Consider the following 15008-nt stretch of genomic DNA (forward strand, 5'->3'; position numbering starts at 1 on the left):
AGTGCATCGTGACCAAAACTTCACATGCACTCTTTGACCAACATAAGCAGAATTAACTCAGAGGATTTTTTTTTACATCTTTTTAAAAAATTTAGTTTGATAACAATGACAAAATTTGTTATTTTAACCATTTTATAGTGTACAATTCAGTGGCATTAACTACATTTACAATGATGTGCCACTATTGTCAACAACTATTACCAGAACTGTTCCATCAACCCAAACAGAAACTCTGTCCCCATTAGGCAGTGATTTCCCATTTTCCCTCCTCCACCCCCTGATAACCTGTACTCTTTCTGTCTGTGTGAATTTTCTTATTCTAGATAACTCATATAAGTGGAACAATGTAATAGTGACAAATATAATTTGGCTTACATTTATTTTATGTTCCTTGTTAATAAGTAAAGGAACATCTTATTTTATTTTTGGTAATTTAATCAATTGCACTAATGGTACTATGTTAGCGTGTCTTTGTATTAATTGACTTCACCCCTTCTATACTAAAAGGAGCATGTACAGAGACTGTTGTTAGTTGTCACAGCATTGTCTGTTCCAGTTCTCTTCTTGGGAAAACCACTCTTTTTGTTGTGGCTACACAATGGGCGGAACTGCTTTGGAGTCAACACAGTAAGTATTAGTTTGGATACATTTGTGTGAATTGCTAGCCAAGTCTATTTTTAGTTATAAAAGTATAGGCATAGAAAACACATTTCAGAGGGTTCTAGTCTCTTGATTTAAAGCCAAAGCTTCCTTAATGTGGAAATCTGATGTTGCCTATTGCTCACTAGCTAAATGCAAGGAACCTGCAATGTTCTAAGCATATAATAACAGATCCTGCTGCAGTGAACAGCAATCCTATTGGGAGTTTTAACTAAACCCATCAGTACAGCTTGTTATAATTAAAAGGTTTTTTCCTCATTGCCTCTTGATATTTTTCTTGAAAGTGTTTTTTAATTTAAATAACCTAACTCAGTTATGGAAAATTTTTACAAAGTGTCCTTAAGTCCCACTATCTAGGAACATCCACAAATACCATTTTGTTGAAATTCTTTATAGATTGTTCTCTTGTGCATCTAGTTCATTTTCTTTAATATTTTTATTGATAAACAACATATAAACACAAACATTCTTAACATACAAACATTCCATACATGAGGTACAATCAGTGGCTCACAATATCAACACATAGCTGTATATTCATTATCATGATCAGTTTTTTAGAACATTTGCATCACTCCAGAAAAAGAAATAAAAAGAAAAAAGAAAAAAAATTCATATATACATGCCCCTTTCCCCTCCCTCTCATTGACCTCTAGTATTTCCATCTACCCAATATATTTTAACCTTTGATCCCTCTATTAATTGTTTTTTTCATCATTTTTTACTCAACTTTCCATGCCCTAATAAAGGGAACATCAGTCACAAGGTTTTCACAATCACACAGTGACATTGTAAAAGTGAAATCTTTTTAGTCATCTTCAAGAAACAAGGCTACTGGACAGCTCTACAGTTTCAGGTACTTCCCTTTAGCCACTCAAATACACCATAAACTGAAAAGGGACATCTATATAATGTGTAAGAATAACTTCCAGGATAACCTCTCAACTCTGTTTGCAATCCCTCAGTCACTGACTATCTTTACTCATTTCTCTCTCCCCACTTTTGGTCAAGAAGGTTTTCTCAATCCCTCGATGCTGAATTCCAGCTCATCCCAGGATTTCTATCCCACATTGCCAGGGAGATTTAAACCCCTAGGAGTCATGTCCCACCTAAAGGGGGAGAGCAGTGAGTTCACTTGCCGTGTCAGTTTAGAGAGAGAGGCCACATCTGAGCAACAAAAGAGGTTCTCTGAGGGTAACTCTTACACCTAATTTTAAGTAGGCTTCATCTATCCTTTGCAGGAATAAATTTCATAGGGGCAGACCCCAAGATTGGGGGCTCGGCCTATTGATTTGATTGTCCTCACTGCTTGCGAGAGTATCAGAAATTCTCCAAATGGAGAAGATGAATCTTTCCCCCATTTGCCCCATTCCCCTAAGAGGCCCTGCAAATACTTCTTTACTCACTGTCCAAATCACTCTGGGATTTATCAGGGCATCACACTAACCTGGACAAACCAACAAAATATCAAGCCCTGTTCAAGATTCCCTGTACTTATGGTGTTCAACTAAACTGACCACACAAGTTAAATTAGAAAATGCACTATCCAAAATATAAATTTTGCATTAGAGGATTTTTTTTTAATGTATGCCCGCTTACCGTATGCCAGACATTCTAATAATTGCTTTAAACACACTATCTCCAGCCTTTACAATAAACTTGTAAGACAGGAGTTATTCATTCCATATACAGAGCAGGAAATTGAGGCTCAAAAAGATTATCTAATCCACTAAAAATCATACAATGATGTTCATTCATTCATTCAACAAATTACTGAGCACCTCCCACATTCAAGGAAAATTGGGCATGTGGATCCAGACATGTCTTGGTCTTCATGGAGATTATAATCTTCTAACAAGTGACAAAGCCAGATTTCACACCCAAGGTGGGGTAGGATGCCAATGTCCTCGTTCTTCTGAATGACCTTTGAAATCATGTCAGTGAGTAGCATTAGAAGCTATTTGACTTTGAGATGAATCAGAAGCTGATCTCTGTATTCTGCCCTCCCTTGTTCGCTACACTCCTGTAATATGCACCAAGTAACTCTTAGTTGGGCAGTCTTTAACAATGACTACTGGAAGAGGTCTTCCTTGTTCATGCAAAGCATCAATGCAGTTCCCTTTCTACCCTAGAAAGGTCTTACCCAAAGGTCATGCCCAGGGACACCACCTTCAAAGGGTCTGCCAAGGAGAGAATCGTCTTATGGATTTTCAGTGGCAACTATTAGCTCCTGTCTATCAGGCCCCCCATTAACTTATATTGGTTATCTATTATTTTGTAACAAATTACCCTATATAATGGCTTCACACTACAAATGTTTATTATCTCACAGTTTCTGTGAGTCAGGGATTTGAATGCAGATCAGCTGGGTGGTCCTGCCTCAGGGTCTCTCGGGAGGTTGCAGTCAAGACACTGGCCAGCTGAGGACAGCTGGGGGCTGGACTGGGGATGGAGACTCCCACGCTATCAGCAGGAGCCTCAGTTCCTCCCCATATGGGCCTCCCCACGGGGCTGCTTGAGTGTCCTCAGAACGTGGTAGCTGGTTGCCCCCAGAGAGAGCAATCCAAGAGAGTGAGCAAGGAGGAAGCCATGATACCTTTTATTGCCACATCTCTAAAATCACACCAGCTCATTTATATCATACTGTTTGTTAGAAGTCAGTTACTAAATCAAGCCATATTCAAGGAGAAAGGAATTAAGCTCCAGATACTGAAAGGAGTAAGAGAATTTGTGAACATATTTTTACAACTATTCTTACTTTATAACCCCTCCAAGATGAAAAGAGAAATCAGGTGTTCAGAATCATTCAGGTTTGTTAACCCCAAGGCCAGAACCTAAAGATTCCGTTTTAAGGGCTGGTTTCTGTTGGTAGGATTCCTAACCAGATCCAGTCAACAGGCTGGCTACCCCAGCGTGTATTCTAGGGTAAGGAAAGAAATCACACTTAATGAAGCATTAGATATTAAAATTTGAATTATGGATATTTGAAGAGAAACTGTACAGGATTTTTTTTTTTTTGACAGACTAATATTCCTAAACCAAAATCACTATTCTCTTTCCCACAATTACATTTCAAAACCTGGACACAGGAGCTTAGTTTGTCTATCTCTAGGGCTGCTTTCTTTACAAAAGATTGCTCATATCATGAACAAACTGATTACCTTGTACTTACTTCATACACATAAAAAAGAGGGGTTGTTTATAAACAAACAAAGCCCTTTATCCCCTGCAAAGCTGGACGGGGAGAGAGGGAATTATAAGATTTCCTATGTCCAATAATCATCATCCTTTAAGTGGATGGTCTTAAAAACTAGGAAGTGCTCCAGAGGTTTTCCCTACACGGACCTTTAATCCTCACATCAACCCCATGAGGTAGGTACTATTACTTTCATTTTAAGGACAAGGAAACTGAGCTGCAGGGAAGCTAGATGACTTCACCAACTGCTAGCTGAGGCAGGCCGGGCAAGCAGGGATGGGTTCCAACCTGGGCAGACCAGCTTCAGAGTCCACACTTTTGTCAACTACTCTATACTGTTTCTCACACCCTATACATATGGTGTTTCTCAGAGGGAGCTGGGAGAGGCTTTGGATTCAGATCTACCCACTAGCCAAAAAAAAAAAAAAGGTTAACAATAACATAATATTTGTGAACTACTTTTAGAAATTACAGTGAGCTTCTATCAGTACTATATACCCCCAAAACAATCCTGTCAAGCATTCATCTACTTGGTGTTTCCAGAATTTCATTCCCTCACATACTACATTCGTGGTTTCTGCCACATTCATGACCCCTGTATTCTTAATTATTTTTATTTACAAAATCAACTCACTTCTTTTGATGAAATGAATTTATTTCCATGGAAACATTACATTACCTCCATAAATACGTTACCAAAAAGAAAATTTTAAGCACATCCTGACACTTCAACACGGGGCCCCAGACATGACTTTAGAATCCTTCTCAAGACAGTGTTCTAAGCAGTCTCTACCTGTTAATCACCACTTATATTCAAGATGAAATCCACTGAACACGCCACACTGAATCTAATGCCCTCTTTTGACAAAGCAGAAATCTGAGACTCATAGGTTGGTTGGTTGTTTGGTTTTAAATGTACACTGCCTAAACTCTTATAGATAGTGAACAACCCAAGTCAGGACCCAGACCCCCACCTTCTAACTGCTTCTTGCTACACCCCACTGCCTGAAGAAACAATCTGCAAAGGCTTTTTCATTTTACAAGGTATAAACAGCATCATCAAGTCATCTTCCTCTCCAGTGAAGCAGAATGTAGTCAGTCAAGGGCTCCCGAAAATTGAACTAGAAAATACTCAACTGAGCGGTACAATCACAGCCCTTTTCAATGAAAAGAAACCATACATTTTGTATGCTTATATGACGTCCTGGGAATATCTATCTCATCAGAATGAGAGCTGTAGAGCTAAAGGAATTTAAACCATCAGCATCTTCTCTTTAATGTTCATCAGGCCACAGCTCAAGACCCTGTAAAGCAGGGATCAGCAAGCTTTTCAGGCTGGAGCCCCAGGGCGCCCTTGACATACACTGGGCACTGTCAGAACATGAGGAGCAGAGAACATGGCAGGGGCATAAGAAAACAGCAGAGCTCACGCTCCCAAGTAAAAGGTTGTCAGCTACAACACCCAAAGACATCTTCCAAAGCAAGGCACGAGAACGAGCACTACTTTCTGGGTCTGAAAACAGACTCAGTTGTTAAGTGCCAAAGGCATGGTGGGCAGACTCCATGGTATCTAAAATGCAAGCATGTTCGGTATATATATGGAAATGGAGATGGTTTTTTCCCGGATGTGCAAAGAAATATGGGCCAAGGGAGTCCAAGATTCCTGCAATGAGCCTCTAGTAAACTCATTCTTTCATTCTACAAATACAAAACATAAATCTTCTAGGTCTTAGCTACTGGGATAGAGCAGTGAACGAAATGGATCAAATCCCTGACTCTCAAAGAATGTGTACCCAAGTTGGGGAAATAGACAGAAAAGTAAATAATTAATTATCTCTGGGATAAGAGATAGAAAGAAAATAAAATTAGAAAACAAAAATGTGATGCAGGTGGGAGGATAAAATCCAAACACTAAATTAGACACTAGACCCCTATGTTAAAGGAGAAATAAGCTCAGATTTGTCATCCAAGGTCATACCAACTAGCTAATGGTGGAGGCAACTACCTATCTGCAGCAGCATGCCTGAGTTCTTAATCATGGCGCCACCTCCATGCCTTGCCCAGTGGCAGTGGGCTTCCCATGAGGCCATCCATGCAAACAGAACAGGGAAGACACCATTCATTCAGCTTACTGTGCAACAGATTATTTTTCTCAATTAACCTCACATGTCCCTTAACATGCTCCCCCCAGTTAAAAAAGCACACACACAGTTTCTAGCAGATTCTAGCTCATGCTGATTTCACTAGAAAACTGGGAGCAGTCTGAACCAAGGTTTATTCGAATCTCACATGTAAGCAGATTGTACACCTTCCCTTCCATATAGGGCTGACCCTTACACTGAGAAGAAGTTGCCATAATGAACAAGGAAAGTTGGAGATGGGAGACAGCACATTTTATAAAACACCCGTACAAAATAACTCACAGGAAAGCAAAGTAAAGCAATATGGGACCATCTTGCTACAAACACCTGCTTGACTGTATGGCTCCATGAGGGCAAAAATCTGTTTTGTTCACTGTTCTAATGTGGGAACCTGAAACAGGGGTGTCTGGCACATAGTAGGTTGTAAATAAATATTCAGAGAATAAATCAAAACATTGTTTACAAAAAAAATTTAAGCAAAAGAGAAAGATAAATGTTGGTTCCTGAATTGCAGCTGTTTAAAAATGGCAAGGAATAGTGGACAGAGCTAATTATATGCTACTCAGCCATTACAAACCAAGCTGGAAAAGAGCTCTTAAAGAAATGGGAAAATAGTCACAATATACAGCAAAAAAGCAGGTTGCAAAACATTATAGATAGTATGCTTTTCTATCACTGTGTGTATATCATGACTTTTTATACACAGTACATATAGAAAAAAATACTACAAGGATGCATGGCAAAATGCTGCCACACATATCTCTAGATTGTAAAACAATCTTTTGAATATTCTTACTTTTTTTTTCTCGTATGTACTTTTTTAAAATTGTCTTGCTTCTACTTGATACATACTTATAAAATGTTCTCTGACAAATATAAATTTGTTGTTTGGTATAATTTGTCTTGCATCTTTACCTCCTTGACATCTGGTGGTTGTGTTATAAATTTTCCCTCCACAGCACTTTGACAGGGAGATTCTGCACCTTTCAAAACAGCCTTCTGATCCTTCACCAGTGATGAATAGCGGTGAGTTGGCTTAGAGCAGTGCTTCTTAACCAGAGCCAAATTTGCCCCCACCCCGACCCCAGAGATACGCGGCATGGTCTGGAGAGATTTTTGCTTGTCACAACCACAGGGAGTGCTGCTGGCCCCTAGTGGATGCTGGTAAACATCCGACAAGTCAGGGACAGCCACCGTCCACGTCCACGCACAAAGAATTATCCAGCCCACCATGTCAATAGGGCTGAGATTGAGAAACCCTTTCTGGGAGGTGTGAGGATGAAAATCATGCACTATACAAAACAAGAAGCCTGAGGACGTATCCTAAGTATAAATAAATAAAAAGAAAAATATTATCATCAACAGTGCTTGGAATCTTTTGTTACTAAAGGTATAAAATTGCAGGGCAGAGGTGGGGAATAATGGTCTCTCTGAGTATCCCTGATGCGAGCACAGTCCATAGCACAGAGCAGGGCTCAGCAAGTATTTTTTTCATCAGGGAAAGATGAGCACACCATGGAGAAAACTCCAACTGCAGACTTCCAAGCAGAGGTGGACTTGCATGCCAGCTCTGCCAATGGCTAATACAGTCCACATCTGCAAAATGAGAATTATTGTGCTTATTCTGTGGCATTCTTGTAAGATTTTGATGGGATAATGTACATACATCGCTTCTAACATGGGCCAGGCGACTCTCAAAAGAAAAGTATTGAGTATGGCCTGCTAAGTACAATAAACACACTAAAAAAATTACAGCATGTTGTTGCACAGGAATCATTTCACTTCAAGCTCAGTGCCAAGGCATCCAGGTAGGGTTAATCTCCGTTGGACCAGTTACCATCCCCTGGGGAAAGCTATGGTTCCTGAACTAAACCTAGTCCTCTAGCTTCGTCAGCATTGTTTGGCACACACTAAGTCTGGTCAACCAGCAGCTTTATGAGCACACAAATAGCTGGCACTTATCTATCACCCATATTTCTTTGTATGAACAGTTCTAAGACAGATTATTAACAATGGTACAAAACATAAACACAACAATTTTTTTTTTTTAAGTAGAAATCCAAAGGGGGTAAAGATTACCTCTGCTGAGACTAGAAATCAGTACGTAAGAACTTAATCAACCAAACCCTACCAGGATTCCAGATGGCCTGTTAAGTATTTTGGGATTTTTCTCTTTACAGCCAACACATCCATCTGGTAGCATATAGAAATTATGTTTTTTCTTTAAAAAAAAAAGAAAGAATGTACAAATAAATTCATGTGATTGCAGTTGATGAACAGAGTTCTAAAATTGCAGGCAGTGTGGTAAGAAATATAAACACACACAGATAAATGAATAATTTATCTGAGCCATTAGTATCAAAGCAGAGTCGTACAAACTTTTTACTAGACAACACTGTTTCGGATGTTATGTGGAAGTTCTTTGGGTGATGAGGTGCAAACACAGAAAGCCAGTCAGCTGAAAATGCATGAAAGGACTGCTTGGTTAGTTAGAACAAAGGTCCTGGAGGGGGAGAAGGGAGAGGGTGCAGAGGGGCCCCAGGCTTATCTAACCCAGGATCCTGTGAAGGTACTTGGAGAAGGGGGCAGATATGTGGGTCCCAACTCTCGGCTTGACTGTGACCCAGAGAAGAGAAGTAAGCCTTTCCCAAGGATACTGGGGATCAGCAGTTTCAAACTGTACAATGCAAAGAGCAGAAGCGGCAGGGCCATTTGGGGAAGCTGAGGGCAGCTTCTTATTATCCAAGCCTTAGGAAGATGCATGCCTTGATAGTAAATTACACTGAAAACAGCAAGGGTCACTCTCCCTGCCAAGAAGCTAAGAGTTCTTCTTATTTCCATCACCTGTGGAGAAGCAGGCATTCCCAGGGCAGGGATAGCCTAGCTGGGGTGGTCACTGAAAAGGGGAACCTATAACTAAATAAAAATGATGAGGTACCAAATACAATTTCTTTTATGCCATTACAAACTTCACAGTCAAGCTGGTGAATCATTGTTCAGATGCAGACAGGATCCCTAAATCTTTTAATAGTAGTTAAAATTAATTTGCAACATTAGTGTATAGAAGAAAAGCAAGCTGTAAAGCCAAAGGGTGGTGAAAAACACCTTCCAAACACACACACGTCTAACAAAGAAACTCATTTCCAAATCAAAAGTCAAAACAATACAAAAGATGTGCATATAGCCCCGATAACAAACTTAAAAATAAAATTTATTTGTGCACTTGATGATGAAGTGTTTATTCAGTTTGATTAAATGTCTACACAAGTGTTCCAAACATTTATTCCACAGGAAAGAACACTGTTAGGAAGAAACACATAGGCTAAAATACAAAACATCTGCCTTATTCAAGGCATCACCCCATAGTCCTACAGTTTTCCTCATGAAAACCACAGATGCATCCAACGGTTAGAAAACTATTGCATCTTTATACAAAGTCAGGTGCCAAATTTCCCTTCTCCTGGCCAGGACTCAACCATTCATGAGGTCTTGTTTGGCTGCTTCTCAGTAGTTCTGTGCAAAACTGTCCGCTATGCTCATAGAATACGGGTCTCATCCCACAAAAATCCTGCATTACACATTCCCGTTGCTTTTCCTGGGTGTGTGGCCAGGGCCAATTCTGTAATACTTAGAGGGCATCCAACTGTTTTAGGATTACGGTATATGGAGCCTCCACCCTTGGCTTCCTTGATTCAGTTTTGTAACCCTTAGGTATTAAAAGATCATTTCTCGGCAGAGAACAGCTTTGCTTTTCATACTTCCATTGTGTATCACTGCATCTCTACAGGAAAAAGGAAAAATAAATCACCAGACATTATAATCCCTAGTACATAAGGGTTTGATATGTCCTTTGGGGAAGAACAGAGGGGGAGAATTAAGGACAAGGAAGATTCCAGAGAAATCAGATACACCCCTTATGAAGTCCATACCATCTGCATTACATGAGGCAGAGCACAACACATTGAAAATAATGGGATTAGAGAGGCAACAATTCAGGGTCCAACCCCCAAATACAGGCTCCTCCAAGCATACATGTAAGAATGCTGCGCCATACTTAGCACAATAAAACTCGGTGGTTATATTATTCTGACTGCACCCAAAGTTGCCTCTAAGATTTTTCAACCTTTGTAATAAACTCACATAGGGCCACACCTTTTGAATATTACTATATTAAATCTGTATGCATTTCTCAGCATGCATTTACATGTATTTATGTAAATAAATAACTATTTCAACAAACATCACAATCTTTAAACTGGAGACTCATCAACCAGTTCCCCCATTCCCACCATCACTCTTATTATCTGGAGTTTGAAATGTACAAGGAACACATGAAAACATTCTCCTTGGGAAACACTCAAGCAATATACCATTATTCTTCTAATTTAGGGTAACAGAATCTAAAGGAAAAATTTCCACCCCTCTGCCTGGAAGAACTGCATTGCAGCTTGTGGCCAAATGAACGTGTCAGGATTGTATGTTCGACAGCAGAGAGCCTAAGAGGTGCAGGCATTCCCTGGGTGCATTAACCTGGGATGACCCCAATCAAACACCCTACACGTTTAGCCTTTGGCACAAAATGAAATGCTTTTTGTCTTGGGACAGAGAAATGTAGTATTTCAAGACTGCTATTTTCAAAAGAAAATTTCTCTTTCACCATGAGAAGCTGCATATTTTTTCTTCAGTGGATACTCCATCATTTTGCTGTCCAGCTTTCACTCCCTTTTCTTGGAGTGAAGGTTCATACTCTGAAAGGGTCACACCGCGTGTCTGACAGCTGGGTCTTGGGTGCTTTGGACTGGGCCTGGGACACACGGAAGGCATTCAAGTAGGGAAAGGAATAGGTCCTCACAGATGTAAATAATTCTTAGCAGGTGGGTGCTCTTGAGTTCAGCTGAGATTCAGTTATGAGGCTTGTGCATGAAACAAGAATGGCATGGTAACAACTTTCGGGTATTGATATAGTATTTTACTTACGCAGAATACTGGCACTGGGGGGCCTGGGGAAGGTGTACACAGGACCTCTCCAGATAAAAAAGTCCCGAATGAAGATATTTCAAGATATACAGCTCCAAAAGAACTTTGGCCAAACAGGGTAAATTCAAGTAAGAAATAATTAAACGACCCACTGCAGAGAATCAAGAATGAGTCATATATTACCTAAAAGAGCTGCAGTCTACATGGAGTGGCATCTATTTGTGCCCAAAGAAAGCAGGTGAGATTTACAATCCTTACACACAGCAAAAACAGGCAAGGAGTCTAGAGGTAGGAAGTGACTTTCCTAGTGGCACAGAATATAAACCAACTCTGGCTGATCTACAAAAAGAATTTATGGAATGCATTAGGTAGCTCCAGGATCATCAAGTAGGCTAGATCTGGGGTTGGCCAGATCCCGCTGCCTGTCCTTTTATAAGGACTATAAAACTATAACTTCATAGTTTCATTGGAACGCAGCCACGCGCATTGGCTTGCATTTTGTATATGGCTGCTTTAATGCCACAACAGCTGAGCTGAGTAGTTGCGACAGAGACTATATGGCCAAAATAGCCTAAAATATTTACTATCAGGCCTTTACAGAAACAATTTACCAATCTGCAAACTAGATAACCACGCTCAGAAACCAGGCACAAGTCCCTGCACTGCCACTGTTGTCCTCGTCAATGGGATGTTGCAGCCACTGACAGAATGGCTTCTCCCAGGTCCTGAGTCATTCACAAAGTCTAGAGGGGATGCAGGTGGTTGGTGGAGGCCTGGTCACACACCCGCAGGTGAGCTGCCAGGGAGGCTGGGAATCCAAGCATCAGTCAGATTCTGCCTCCCACAAAGACTCAGACAATGGGCAAGACCCAAACCCAAAAAGAGATTTCAGACACTGGACAGCCAAAACCAGTACCAAAGGAGCATGTGGAGTATGAACAACGCTATTAAATCACCACCCAGGGCGGGCCACAGTGGCTCAGCAGGCAGAGCTCTCACCTGCCATGCTGGAGACCCGGGTTCGATTTCTGGTGCCTGCCCATGTTAAAAAAACAAAACACCATCCAATTGGGACAGTTTTTAATTTCTGAGTCTCAACCCAAATACTGGGTTTCTGGCCAACTTAACTGATGATAGGTGTTAATCATTGTCACTATTTGCTAAGCCTGGGTTTCTAATTCGTTTATTTTCATCTTCAGATTTCCCTTATATCTTTCATACCATATTTTTATCTCTGGCTGGGAAACACTTAGGTTACTTTTGATGCTTTTAATTTGATAGGATGAAAGGCAACAACTGGTCTCCAAAGCTTGGGCATCTATTCAATGTGTGCACTTATGAAGCTAATTGTAAAAGACAAAGCAAACCAAGCAGTCTTAACATTCTAACAATTTTGTTGCAGCAAATGGGTTCTGTGGACCATAAAGCAACACCTTCTTCTCCAAATGGAGTGACTGACCATTAAGATAAATGAGTACATCAAGAGTAGGAGGCAAAAAGTCGCAACAATCCAAGACCTGCAAGTAACTAGAGGAAAAAGTGCTATTTTTATTCTTCACCTTATTCAAAACATCTCTTTCAAAATTCACTGGGTTCCATAAATCTTAGCTACATCATATTCCTAGCATCCTGAACTGCATCCAGGATTTCTAGCTCAAATAGTGCTTCCCGGTAACAAAAGCCAAAATGTTACCAGTTGGGATATATTGGTATATCTCCCAAAATATACCAAAAACCTACTAGAATCACTCTTGAATGCTGTTCAAGCAGCTTGCAGGTCTTTCCTGGAATTGTTTAGGTTCATTTAGTTCTTTTCTCTCCTCAAAGATGAAAAGCTATAGTCACATGCTGACCACACCTCTGCTTGGAAAATGCTACCTGAAATTCCTACTATGGCAGATCACACCATCTTCACTGGAAGGTTTCACAATGCATGTATGATAAACCCAAGATTTGTGGGAAACGACATTCGAAATTTGAAGTTCAAAACTTAACATCAGCATATCTGCCAAAAATGATTTCCAAAGCTGAAAAGACAGAGGCCTGACACAGTAAGTGACACCTCTTTATCAACTCGAAGAACTTCAGGGCACACAATTAGCACCCAATTAGTTATTAATAACGTAATATTCACACATCTGCTGAAACACTGTAGGTGCCCAATATAATTTAACTGTGATCGTGATCACCTCTGTTAGGGTAGGTGCCCGGTATATAATGGATGCAATTCCCCAGAGCTCAAAGTGGGGGAAAAGTGGAAGCACAATCCATTCCTTTACACAGGGTGTAAATAGTCAACTCAGAAAAAATGGTATCTAGAAGACTTAAGGTAAATGTAAATACTATAACATACACTCAAACTTTTAACAAGCATTTGCGGACTGCTACTATATGCAATCACAGTGTTAAATTAATTGCCTTCACGCTTCTAAATAAATCTAGTTTATCAGTAACAATTATTTATAAAGCCATTATTACAAGTCAGACATGGCTCTCATCATGTTAAATATATCTTATTTAAATAATTACTTCATCTACTCTTCACAACTACCCTGTGAGACAGGTCCTATCACTATCCATCATTTTACAAATGAAGAAACTAAGGCACTGGTAACATTCAAATAACTTGCCAAAGACCACAGACCTTTGTGTGCCATAGCCAGGACTCAAACCCAGTCCTGTCTGTACTACAGAGATAAGCTAGATTTCACCTCCACCCTGTAAGGACTTGTACAAGCCTCCAGATGAGAAGGTGTTACACAAGACTGGAAGAGGACCAGAGCACTTCCCTCCACTTGGGGCCTTCACACAAGACCTAGCTATGATCTCTTGTTCATCAATGACACACTGTGTGCTTCTTAACACACTGTATGACTTTCGGCCAGTAACTTCATCTCTGTCTTCCATTGTTTCTCATTTTTAAAACAAGACTTACATTTCTTTATTTGGGGGCACATCAAGTCCTTTCCCCAAATTTCCCACCTTCCAAAATCACCATTTTCACCCTGTAGTTTCTAAATTTCCCTTGACCATAGAGATGAGAGATGAATGTGGAAACATAAACCAATTTCATCTCCATCTTTCAAAGATGGTTCAGTTCCACACTGCAGGGATGAAGAAAGGAGAAAAAAACAGGATAAGGATATGGGAGGGACAGAACCCCACCCTCTTGTCACAAACTACATGACTCTAAGAGGTCTCTAAACAACCCTAAGCAGCTGGCTGCACCCAAGCCACCAAAGCATTTCCAAATGCTGGTGAGGGCAGTTAATAAAAGCTATTTTTCCAAACTTAATACCAACTACAGAGTCATCGCCTAGCTATTTCATTTTCAGTGACCTATGTGTACAAAGGGAATTTTACCTCCAGAATAATAATTGTCAGAGCATAAAATGGGATCCTTTTATTTTTCACTTGATGAAAATGTTAAATATTCACTTTATTTCACAGAAGCTACACACCTAAGTAATAAAGGTGGCATCTTTGTTGTCAAGCTGCAGAAAGAATGTGGTTTCTTCTGAAGATCAGGGTAAGAATGGGTGACCATTTGTGGATATCATAAGTTTATGATCCACAAAGGACATTCAATTTGCTGAAAGAATGGTGGTCTGTTCCCTTAGTAAATTCCCCACCCCACCCCAAAATGAGCTATGTGACTCATGAGCATCTGACTAAGTAGACTCCAAAACCCATGACCTATAGTCCTGAAAACAGCTCTAATTAGCCCTGTGCAGTTGGTAATATTTCTACAAAGGGCTTGGGCAGTAATGGAGAACATTCCCAGGCAAAAAGACAACTCCCAGGAAAAGGGATCCATTTGCTTCCTGAGTGAGTCTGTCTGCAAGTTGCTGTAACAAGACTTGGTAGAATGACGCCTGGAATTCAGTGAAAAAAGGCCCTGGCCGGACTTCCGGAGACGATGGCGGCTTAGTAAGACGCGCGGGTCTTAGTTCCTCCTCCAGAAAAGCAACTAAAGAAACAGAAACAATACGAAACAGCTCCCGGAGTCACGACAGAGACCAAAAAGACAGCGT

General features: G+C 40.3%; 1 protein-coding gene across 4 annotated transcripts in view; it reads right to left on the reverse strand.

The window, feature by feature from the left end:
• PTPRG (protein tyrosine phosphatase receptor type G) overlaps positions 1-15008 on the reverse strand; it is a 730904-nt gene that overhangs the window by 630664 nt on the left and 85232 nt on the right. The gene's annotated exons all lie outside the window — the stretch shown is intronic.

Source organism: Tamandua tetradactyla, chromosome 15, assembly GCF_023851605.1.
Source record: "Tamandua tetradactyla isolate mTamTet1 chromosome 15, mTamTet1.pri, whole genome shotgun sequence".
Taxonomy (NCBI): Eukaryota; Metazoa; Chordata; class Mammalia; order Pilosa; family Myrmecophagidae; genus Tamandua; species Tamandua tetradactyla.